Consider the following 12494-nt stretch of genomic DNA (forward strand, 5'->3'; position numbering starts at 1 on the left):
ATTCTGAGTCTGTTGTTCACTGGAAGTTAATCCTTGAGCTACTTAACAGATATCAGCCAGAGTGTAGATTAAGAAAAGAATTTTAACTTCCCTTTAGGCCTTAAACTATATCTCAGAAAGGAAGGATATTGGAAGTTGTTGGAAGAATTATTGTGATGCCTTCGGGTGCACTGAAGAATGATCCCATGCTAACATGGCAATAAAACAGGCATCTTTCCTGTAAGTGAAACTGGAAGGGGTGCATTTGTAGAGAAATATCTTAGCCTATGCTAGAATTTAAAAAATGTATAGCTGTAGCTTGAGACCAGGGTAATTCTGTTTCTTGTACATACTTTGAGTATTACTGATTATAGCTAAAGAATCATGAAATTCATGATTTAATGATGACAATAGCTAGAGGTAGCTAGCAGTGAATAAGCTGATTTCGGTGGTGAATATAGTATCTGTTTTCAAATATGGTTGTCTGAGTATATTAATGCAATGTTTCCCACCAAATAGACAGTAGATCTGATCAAAATAAATATTGGTCTGTTTCCAAGATAGTTTTCACAGTTTTTTCAGACCATATTCATAGCTCATTGATAACAGCTTAATGAAGACACTTCAGACTAGGGGGAATATAGGAAATATTGGAACATTAATGTTACTAGATTAAAGGAATAAATGTTTACATGGCATCATTTGTAGCAACAGTCTCTAGTTAGATAAAAGATAATTAACTTTGAAAAAGATTTATTTATTTATACACATATTAATATTTAGTCCTTATTTTTATTATTTATATTTTAGGTTTATTTATTTATAAAATTTAGGCACCATCCATCTCACTATCTAATTATGACATAACAATTTTTGGCAAAAAAAAATGCCAAAAGGAAGAATAACAAGCTTTATGCAAAATAGTCCTTGTTGCTATTAATTGTTCACATTTCTCCAAAACACTAAAGCAGAGAGAGAAAACACTTGTAGTTCTATCCCAGGAATATATTTCTTCTGGTCTCAGAGAGGACCATGGTCCTTAGGTGAAGTGAATTTTTACAGTTCAGTATAAAAAAAAGTATTTTCAACTGTAAGGTTAGCCTTGATTCATTTTACTGAAGTAATTCCAAAACAGACAGAAATGATCAATGATCGAAACATTACAGATACTTGATTTCCATAAGATAAATAATTTCCCTGGTAAACATTTGGTTTTTCCTAGTTGACAGCCAGATGTTATTTCCATACTCATCATTTCAATTTGAACTGCCATCCTTTGTCAATTCACATTTTATGGAGAGTCTAAATGGAAGGGCAGACTGCCAAAGAAGTCTTGGCTACTTGGGTTGACTCATATCAGGATCATGACAACCAATGAGATTGTCAAAAACTTGGCTTTTACACTGAGAAAATAAGTCTTTTCTTTCTTAGAGAGAAGGCTGAGAATCATGCTCTGTCTTCCTTATTTATTCAAGAGTTAATACAGACCACAGCAGAACCCTGCATTACAGCGAAAAAGACATTAGTCCTTATTTTTAATCTATCTTCCCAGCCTCCAGTTTTTAACATGAACTTTCCATTGAGGAACAAGAACTGATTGATGAATCAGTAGATTTCTGGAAATTTACAAACATTAAATGAAAACAGCAATGTGTTCATTAAACTGGATTTTATGGTGTCAGAAATACAACAATGGTTTTTTAAAATATATTGTTGGATTTGAACCTTGAAACAGCTTTATATCTATGAGTAGAGTGAGTCCTCTTAGTAATTTTTATTTTATTTTATTACATTTGACTTTATAAGATAAAAAATGACCTTTACTATGTGCAACTTTGATTTGTGTCAGTTTTTCAAGATCAGTATGTCATTAAATAAGTGAGAAATTGAATCTTTTTGTAAATGTAAATGTCAGTTTGAAGAGTTCTGTGCATGCATAAGACCTTCCTTACTAAGGGTATTCAAGTTAGCAACGAACAAACATTATCAGTTTATCACATAAGCCCCATGAAGACCTAATGAAAGAAGATCCTCCTAGACACAGGAGCCATAAAACAATGCTGAGTTATTTTGATAATCAATGCAGCAGGATTTCACTTCAGAAAAGAAGCCAGTCAGAGACTTAAAGATCAATGACTGGTTGAGTCATACTTATCATATTTTCTCTCTAAAGAAGACACAGCAGTATACCAAATGTGTCAATGTCTTTGTATTAATTGGAAGAACTTCCTTACTACTTACTTACTTACTTCCTCCCTCCCTCCCTCCCTCCCTCCCTCCCTTCCTTCCTTCCTCCCTTCCTCTTCCTTCCTTCCCCAGAAAAATTTAATACCTGAATAAGACAAAATCTATGGCCATAATTTTAATGTGCAAATATGAGCCACAAAAATTGAATATGCAGCAAACCTGAAAATGTATCACAATTAGTTCTTAAGATTAAGCTAACATGTCAGGATAACTGTAGTCTATAGTTATTATTTTATGTCACAAATTATATATGATAATAGAAATATTAGATTCACATCAGTTCTGAATCTAACAAATATTTAAGAAGTGATTATATAAACAACCACCTGTAAGGTTCTTCATTCTGAGTGAAAAGACACTCCATTTCATTAGTTCACATAAAGGCAATTAAAAAGAAAACTAAGAAGGTTTCACTTAACTTTGTCAAGTGTCTGTTTTTAGAAATGAAAATGTGGAGTTTCTGGAATTCTTGTCATCGTATCCCTCTCTTTTCAGTGAATTTTGCTAAAGAGAGTCTGTGAGAATTGTACTTGGAAAAGAATCACTTTTGCTTTTAGGCAACTATCAATGGCTTGACAATATCCATACCGCTGAACCATGGCTGGTTGATTTGAAATTCAGCCAACTGACTGAATTTGATATTGAGTAGCACTTGCAAAACATTGAAAAAGAATGTTTTATGAGGCACCTTAACACAAACAAAGCACTTCTATTTTAGCCTATTGCAAAGCTGCCATGGCTAGTTTGAAGTTGTCCCTGGTTTTCAAAATGGTAATGTCAGCAATGCATATGCATGTAAACCTAGAGAAAGCTAGAAACACTTGCAAAAATATGATTACTTTAATGGTGGAAAAAGAGATGTATTGTTTGCACCAATAAACATTGTGAAACTTCTATTTTTAACCCTTTAGATAGTGCTACTATTCAGTTACCTTCAATAGTATGTAAGGTCTTTTTTTGAAGAAAAGGAAGAGGATGAGATATTACTATATGGTCTAATGACACCTGGTGATGACTGCTTGAATTGCAAGTGAACTGAACCCTAAACTATGAAACCTCTCTCTGAAAATGCAGGAAGCTGCATATATAAAATTAGTCATATAACTTTTGCTTTTCATAGCAAGTTCAACACAAACAGATTTAGTTCAATTTCATAAAAAAGCAGTATACAAAAGATCCATTTGGGTGCCCATATTGCTTAATTTTTATATATTAACTCTAGGACCAACTGCGTAGCCATGTCATCAATCCTTTGTATTAGCAAGAAAAATTATCCTTATGCTCCTATATGTGGCTATTATTTCTTGCACTCCATTATGCCTTACAAAAACAGTGTAATCCTAATAATTTATTGAAAAAAAGTGGAGCAATTATTAATTTTCAAAGAACTAAAGATATTTATAAGCAGAACTAAAAAGTAATTTTATAGTAAAATATTGGAAATGTCAGTTTTTAGGAGGTTTTTTTAAAAAAAACAATAAAAAGGTTGTTTTTCTTATTTCATATGGGCCTACATCCTATTCAAAGATGTGACATTAAGTAATTGACTTCTTGAAAATGGGGAAAAAGAACTTGGAATGGAAGTTCTTATTGAAATGTCTAATCAAAACTCACTCATGGAAATTATACTTTTTTAATGTGATTAAGTTCATGTTTTTTTAAAAAATATTTTTGTATTTGACATTTTACAAACATTAAATCACAATTACACTTTTACAGCTTCTGTTATCTGTATTTCTTTTTTCTGATTTCGGTTTTCCATTTTTCATTCTATTATTTTATACATATTCTTCTTTGTTTCATACTTTGTCACTTTTAAAATATATACATCTATATACAATATTTCCATCTCTATTGTTTTCTAATATATGCCATCTCTTTTCATTGTGTTTGCTATGTGTTCCTTATGCATTGATTTTACATCTCTTTTCAAGCCAGTTATACCACCTGTTTCATATCTTGTAGTACTTTCCTCTTTATCTCTTAGTTCCATCATTAGTTTGTCCCTTTCTGAGCATTCTAACACCTTTTTATGTTTCTGCCTTTGATGGAATGGTTTCCAGTTTCCAATTTTGGGCATATGAAATTCTGGCAACAGTGATTATATGAAGTGTTAAATATTGGATATCCTTACTATATATATATATATATAGTATATATATATAATATATATATATATATATATATATATATATATATATATATATATATATATAGAAGGTCCCCTGTTGTTGGTTACATTTCCAACAGTTTGGAGATCTATTTGGGAACATTTTGACTAATCTCGCCAGGGATAAATGCTACCTATAAAACAGCTCGTAGATGTTTTCCTTATAGGATGCGAACATTGTCAATTTATAATTTTTCCCCATACTTTTTTCCAGTGCTCCAATTCAATATTATACCTGAAGTTTTTAGCCCAAATTATCATGTTTCCTTCATGGTTTCCTCCTACATTTTGAATTTTAAAAACAATTGTATGTTTTTGTAATTATTTTTTCTTCTGTTCCTGTTACTCTTTTGTCCAATTATTGTTGTTCGTTTTGAAATGTTCTAAGTCCTTTTTGTATCTTGTTTGAATTTGTAGGTACGGCTACCAGGCTAATTCAATTCCTGTAATTTTAACTCCTGATTTGTTTTAATTTTTCCTTCCCCATCCAATAACTCCTTATATGTCAATATCCTATTAAATCTATTACATTGGGGTAGATAATTGCTTCCATGGTTGATATCCATCTGGGAATTTTGTGTGTGTGTGTGTGTGTGTGTGTTCAAAAGTTTTATTTATTTTAAGACAAACATTTCATCATTCCTCAATCATCGAAGTACAATTTTTTGTATGTCAAAATAATTCTAGTTCATCTGGGAATTTTTGTGTAGAAGTTTCTTTTGATTTTCATCCATATTTCTAGTAAGGCTCCTTTTACCTAATGTCTCTGGAAATATTTATGGGCTTTACTCTTTCCCTCCCAGATAAAAGCATATCAGCCCAGCTGTAATCATTACTCTCTATCGTCAATATCTTTTATTTTGAAGTACTGATAGTTGCCTGATAGTAAAAATCCCAATCTAGGAGGCCAAATCATCCTTTGCTTCTAGAGTCCTGCAGTAATTTCAATTTTATCCTAGATTTTTTCCCTAGCCAAATAAAATTTAAAATTATTTTATTTAGTTCCATTAAATTTGTGCCCCCCCTAATTTTACTGGTACAGTTTGGAATAAAATTTTGGTAGTATATTCATTTTTATGGTTGCAATTCTTCCAATTAGCAATAATTGTAATTTAGCCCAATTTCTAAGTCCTTTCGTATTTGTTGTAATAATTTTGAATAATTGTCTTCTTTATGGTAGAACATTTAGCCATTAGCCAGATTCCAAGATATTTTACCCTTTTAATTATTTGCATTTCCAATACTCTCTCTAATTCCTCATTTTACCTTTGGGTAAGGTTTTTAGTAATATCTTTGTTTATTTTTATTTATTTTAAGCCTGTAACTTTACCAAATTTCTCTACTTATTGACTTAATATTTTCTCTGTTTCAAGGGGGTCTTCCATTATAAAAACCATATCGTCCATGAATGCCTGAGTTTTGGTATTCTTCTTTTTTAATTTTAACTCTTTTATTTCCTCTTTTTCCCTAATCTGTGTTAGTAAAATATCCAATGAGAGGATAAATAGAAGAGGCGATGGTGGGCATTCTTGTCTGACCCCTTTATTATATTGACTTTGTCTGTAGATCTCCATTTACCATTATTTTAGCTATCTGGTTGAATATATTGCTTTAATCATTCTAATAAATATTTCTCCAAATTTCATAATAGCTAATTGTGTGATAAGAACTGCCAATTTAAATTATCAAAAGCTTTTTGCGCATCTACTAATAATAATGCTAATTGTTTTTCTGGATGAGCTCATAGTATTCTAATACATTCATTATAATTCTTGTATTATTTCTTAATTGTCTCTTGGTAGGAATCGTTTTGATCTGAATGAATAATTTATTTAATATTTTAAAGTCTTTCCGCAATTATCATCATAAATATTTTATTGTCAGCATTTAGCAGTGAGATTGGCCTATAGTTTTGGATCAATTGATTATCTGTTTCTTCTTTTGGAATTAATGTTATAAATGCCTCAGTCCATGAACTTGGCATTTTTGCTTGGTCTAGTACTTCATTGTACAGTTCTAACATGATTTCTTCAAAAGTTTCTTGAATTTTTTTATATATCTTTGCGGGGATCCCATCTGGTCCTGGTGATTTATTGTTTTTTTGTTTCTTAATTGCCTCCTTTATCTCTGTTAGAGATTTTCATTTAGCATTTCTCTTGCTTCCTCTGAAATATTTGGTAGGTTTCTCTCTTGTAAATAATTTTGGATTTCTTTTTTTATGGGATATTTTCCTGACTGTATAGAGTTTGAAAAAAGTTTTGGATAATACATTTTTTTTCTTCTGTTATGTTTGTCCTGTAATTGCTGTATTAGCTTTTTGGTTTTTTTCTGTCTTCAATTTGTGGGTCAGCCATCAACCTGCTTTATTTGCTGTTTTGAAATAATTTTGTTTCGCCATTTTTATATTGTATCATTATGTATCATTTCTTCTTGAAAGTTAGATTGATTTTGTGTTTTACCAATCTCTCTCTTCTTTGATTTTAATACTTTGTAGTTCTTTCTGCAACACTGTCTCCAACTCTTTAAGCTTCTCCTGTAATAGTATTTGCTGTTTCCTTTTTTCCTTATTTTTCCTTGCCGTATATGCTATTGTTATACCCCTCGCATAGGCTTTTGTGGTATCCCATAGGTTTTGTAGTGTTGTTTGATCTTTCTTGTTTTCCTTAAAGAAAATATCTAATTCCTTATTCATCATTTGCATATATGGTTTTTCTTTTATAATTCTCTGATTTAGCGTCCATATGAATTTTTTCCTCTGAACTTTCCATTTTACCATTAGTGGATTATGGTCTGCCCATGTATTTGGTGAAATCTCCATATCTTCTATGCTATTGATCAATTCTGGGTTCATCCATGCCACATTGATTTGCAACCACAAACTGTGGGGCTGGGAAAAGGATGTGTACTGTCTTTTCTTTTGGATTTATCTGTCTCCATGCATCCCTTAAATTTAATTCTTGCACCATTTCAAAGAAGGTACTTGGTAGTTGTCATCTTTTCTTTTTCTTCTTCTTTGTATTCCTATAATCTATTTTGTTGTCTGCCACCGGATTGAATTTGCCTATTATACAGACATTTTCCCAATCTGATTCAATTCAGTACTTCAGTACTTCATTTCAATTCCTCGAAATCCACCGATACTTTCAGCTGTTTCCCTCTTCTCATTTCCTTCTCCATTTATGGCTGGATCTGGAGGGCTGTCACGTCTCCAGATCCAGCCATAAAGTCCAGTCTTTCCCATGCCAGATTTGAGAGGGTTCTCCTACTATAACAGGTGATTACACCTGTTATCCTCCGAGCTTCCTCCTCTGTCGCTGGTCCCTCCGAGATTCAGCTCTGCCTTTGCAAGCCTCTTAGCATGGAAATCGGCAGAAAGAACAGAGCCCTGTTTTTCTGTTCCGCAATGGCGTGACTCCACCCCGGAAGTCAATTAAGTTGATGTTATGCCATCATTTCTCCCTTGAAATTATACTCTAATGGCTACATTTTATTCAGTTCAATATTGCTTTTATTTCGCGCCCAATTTCACTCAGCTTCTTGTTTTACCTTTTCTTAGTTTGAGATCTCATGTTTTGATTTCTGAATGGATTACAAATTCCTGTAACTTTGAATTTGTTCCCATCTTTATGAATTCCAGCAGAGATTTTTGCTTTAGAAAGGATGCTTATGAAAAGCAAATATGTGTTTGTGTGTGCTGATATGAGTTTATTGGTGTATGTGTATATGTGTGCATGTATGAATGTGTGTGGGTGTATAGAAACACAAACACAATGATACCTTAATTTAAGATAAGAGTGAAGGATCTTGCAATTTCATTTATACTCAATGGAGCATGGAAATTGGTATTTCAAGGCACTTTCCTTAACTTCTGTGACATGTAAGCACTAAATATCTTAGTCTTTCCTATTACATTCACAGTTTAGACCCCAACTTCTTCATATCTCACTTCAGTATTTTAAAGGGTTATATATCTAGCCAATAACTCCAACATATTAACCACTTGCAAATATTTGCTACTGATTCACCTGATGATAGAACTGTACACACTTAAAATGATTCTGATATGCTTTGGATCTTGTGCAAAGGCTTCACTGCTTTTCAGGTAGCAGCTACTTGTTTCATATCAAAAAGAAGCCTGAAAAAATAAATGGCTATTTAAATAACAACAGAGAGGTGCTGTGGTTTTCTCTGTTTCTGGTTGATCTTTTCCCAGTTGTATTTAAAGCAAGCTTTAAAAACTATCCTTGTTTTCTTTTTTAAAAAAATACAATGACATGCAGTGTTTTGCCTATGCCTACAAAGATCAGAATCCCTGTGACATTCTTTGGAAGTAAAAGTTGGATTTTAAGGAGCAGATAAAATCATATTGATTCCTTTCAATTTTATAGTTGAAGATGATTCCAGAAAATACCACAGAAAGTCAAGAAAAGAAACAAATAGGTTACAAGCAAATGAATCTATTACTCAAGTTACAAATGATCAGGCTCAAATTATTATATTTTCAGCACATTATTCAAAAGTCTCTTGAGAAGTCTATAATGTTGGGAAAGATAAATGAAAAAAAGTAGGAGGACAACTAGTAGCAAGGCTGGTGGACTTGATTATTGCAAAATGAATGAGACTATGGAAGAAAGCGATGAGCAAGTTTGGGATAGAACATGCTGGAAAAGGGCTATCTATGTGGTTATTAAGACTCAATACTGATCAAGGCATATAATCAATCAATGCAAGAGAAATCACTGTAGCAATACAGAAATATACTTTATAATCAATAACACTGTCATGTCAAAAGAAAACACATTAAACATCATCGGAATGAATCATAAGAATGCAGTGCCTTGAGGAACTTTTCCTGCATAAATGAATGCAAGAACAATGAAGTAAACAATGAGACAAATCTTAATTAAGATTTAGTAAGTAACTCTTTCCACCTGTGGAAATGGAAAATAGCGCCCATGGCCATTAATGTGAGCAAATCGTCAATGAGATAAGTTAGGAAAAATTAGGCTAAAGAATATTACGATCCTAAGGAAGCATTATAGAATTAGTAAACAAGTCAAAAAGAAGAATACAACATATATAATAAAAACAGTAAATAAAGAAAGGTAGATGCTAATCAGTTCACTTTTTCTGTGTCATGGTAAAAGGGTTTGTGCATTCAGGAGATCTGTCATCCTAAATTCTTTGCCTTTTGAATAGCAATAGTGCAGAACTTATCTCTCCTCCGAAGTTCTGCATGCATCTGCAAGCAAAAGAAATAACATTTCTCTTCATCTGACCTGACAGAACAATTTAATAATAGGCTGATGATTAGGTCTCTCCATCAGTCTGTATAAGGAGATGAAGGGAGCATATAAGAGTTAGTTTTCAAAAAAATAAAATAAATTCGAACATATTAAAGAATTTAACAAAGGCAGTATAGAGTATATTGAGAAAAATAGAAAAACAGAAGCCAGCTTAGAAGATTAGTTGAAATGTAATTTCCAACTTTTGCAATTATCAACAATTGTAATCATTGAAATTTCCTGGTCTGTTTAAAAGACATTATGATTTTATTTTCCATTAGCAGCATATGTTTTACTCCTGTTATTTATCATATTAATCATGTCATTCTGGCACTGTAGTTCACATATCCTGTTAAAATTTTGTCAGTTAAAATGGCTAAGCCACCTTTGCTCCATCTTTTCTTGTGAAAATGTTTTAAAGATGAACTTTCCCCGAATGAGCTACCCTGAGGCATTTTTAAATGGCACAGTTGCTTTCAATAATGCCACTTAATTTAATTTTTTCAAAATACAAATTAGACAGTTGCTGAAAGACAAAAGTCTATAACCTGCCTTCTCATATAATTGTGAAGTAATCTTGTTGAGATGAACTTTGACACACACTCTGAATTTTTAGAGTAACTTAAGGTCTGAAAAGGTTCTGTTCATCTTCTTTCTTTGTATAGTTCAAAAATGTAATTTTTTAGGACTGCAAAGAATATTTTCCACATATACAAGGAGAATTATCTCATTTTTTTTCTTTAAAAACACCTTTTCCAGATTCAGTCCAAAGTTTATTTGGTGTATAAGCATAAGCTATTACATGGAGCAAGATGCAAAGTTAGTTTTTCCTGAGTTGATACAGAAAATTCAACTACACTGTAAAGGAAGCACCTTTAAAAATCAATTTCTCAACTATAGCCCATAAATAGCTCATAAAAAGCTATTTCATGAGATATCTGGATAATATGACCCAATAATAAAATCACTTAGATAATAAGAAGCCACTAACAGAAGAATATTTCTTCCTGCGGCACAAATACCAGGATCTGCAAAGTAGCTCTGCAAATGCAAATTCCCCAAAGAGAAATTGAGATAAAGTTATTTGAGTTTTGTCACTTTTAATTTATAAATAGGGACTGCTCTTATCATGGAAGCACAGTTGGTGACTTAGACATTATAAGAAGCAGAATATAGCTGCAAGAAAGCCATTATCTATTAAGAAATGGATTGGCAAAGTCAAGGAATGTTGGGGAGAAAAGGTTTTTTCCATATATTTGACTAATTCTCATTCAATAGTTAAAGCAAATTTGCATTTGAAATTTCTTTCAAATGAAAAATAACTTCAGTGAAAATTTCCTAAGGCATGTAGTATTCTTGCCCATATTAGTTATGCAATCATTGAGAGAATGAATGAACATTCTATCTTTCACTTAAAATAATTTCCCTGTATGTAGTTTTTAAACTAATCTTTCTTTCTAGATGTTTAAGAGACATTTAGAAGGCTTTTAGAATTTTATTATTGTTAATTACATGCCATCAAATTGGGCTTGATCCCTGATATCTGTATGCATAAATGTCCTCTAACTTGGTTTATAAATCATATCTCTCCAAACGTATTCTAATGATGATCTTAATTCTGTCCCTCCATCTTGTAGTAATTACTTTTATTCTGTTACTTGTATTTCACCTGCCCAGAAGATGTAGGTTTTTGGTTACTAGTCATTGGCTCAGAAGAACCCTTAATCTTTGTTTTATCTATGCCAGTTGAACTTGAGGTGGATGAAACATGAGTCCATAGTATTCCTGTCAACCATACTGTCCACTTTTCATAGCCATACATTAAGTTAGAAAAACTTTTTCTTGAACTTTGATGTGACATAAACATACTTATCACTCCTAATTTTCAGTTCCTTTGTCCTGAGGATAAATCTAATTATTTCTCTAGCACATTGCCAGTTTGTCTGTTCTGGAACATTAGAAAACAAAATTACCTTCATTGCTTTGCAGATAGGTATAGAAGAAGGATAGGCAGTGCCAGGAAAAGGGGTAAAAAGAGGGATCAGTTTGGAGTTCTTACATACCGATAATCACAAATGAACTCAGTCCAACCACCCTTGATTGCTATTGAAACTTATCTAACTGTAACCAAGTCTGACCATTGATTGAGAAGATTCCTGTACAAATAGCACTAAATCAGTAAAACTGAATGTTCATGTGTGGACCTGTGTCATGTGTTCATGCCTGACAGGTGTAAATTTATAACAGGTGTAAAAATGATAGTTATAATTATCTGCTCTCTTGATATTCAGTTTTAACTCTGAATTTCCATTTGTATTTACAATAAGCTCTTCCAAATCCTTACTTCAGCTAAACAGCATCATCAATTTGTATTTTGACCTCTAGTTTAGATTCCAATCATCCCAATCTTTTCCATTCTTCAACTGTAATTTTTCTGCAAGAAAAATAAATATTAATCTTTTCTGGTTCTTTTTATTCCCAACCATTTTCTTAAAAAAAAAATACACCAACCCCAATCTTCCTGCAATTTACATTTGAATACAATAAATTGGAATAAATGTAATATGTTACCAATAGACACTAGGGTTTCTATAGAAACATGTAAATTGAGATTTCAGTTTTTGTTCATACTCTTTTCAATATTTGGGAACAGCTATTCCTCAGAAAACATGTCTTTTGGTAAATTTGAATATTTGTATAACACAGAATAATGGTGACAAAAGTTGAAAATATTGTGAGTGTAGCAGAAAGCATACAAGTTGTGAAAACTAATATAACTTCATGACTGGTATCTGTTTTTAAGAGACATGACT

The sequence above is a fragment of the Thamnophis elegans genome, chromosome 10, assembly GCF_009769535.1.
Source record: "Thamnophis elegans isolate rThaEle1 chromosome 10, rThaEle1.pri, whole genome shotgun sequence".
NCBI lineage: Eukaryota > Metazoa > Chordata > Lepidosauria > Squamata > Colubridae > Thamnophis > Thamnophis elegans.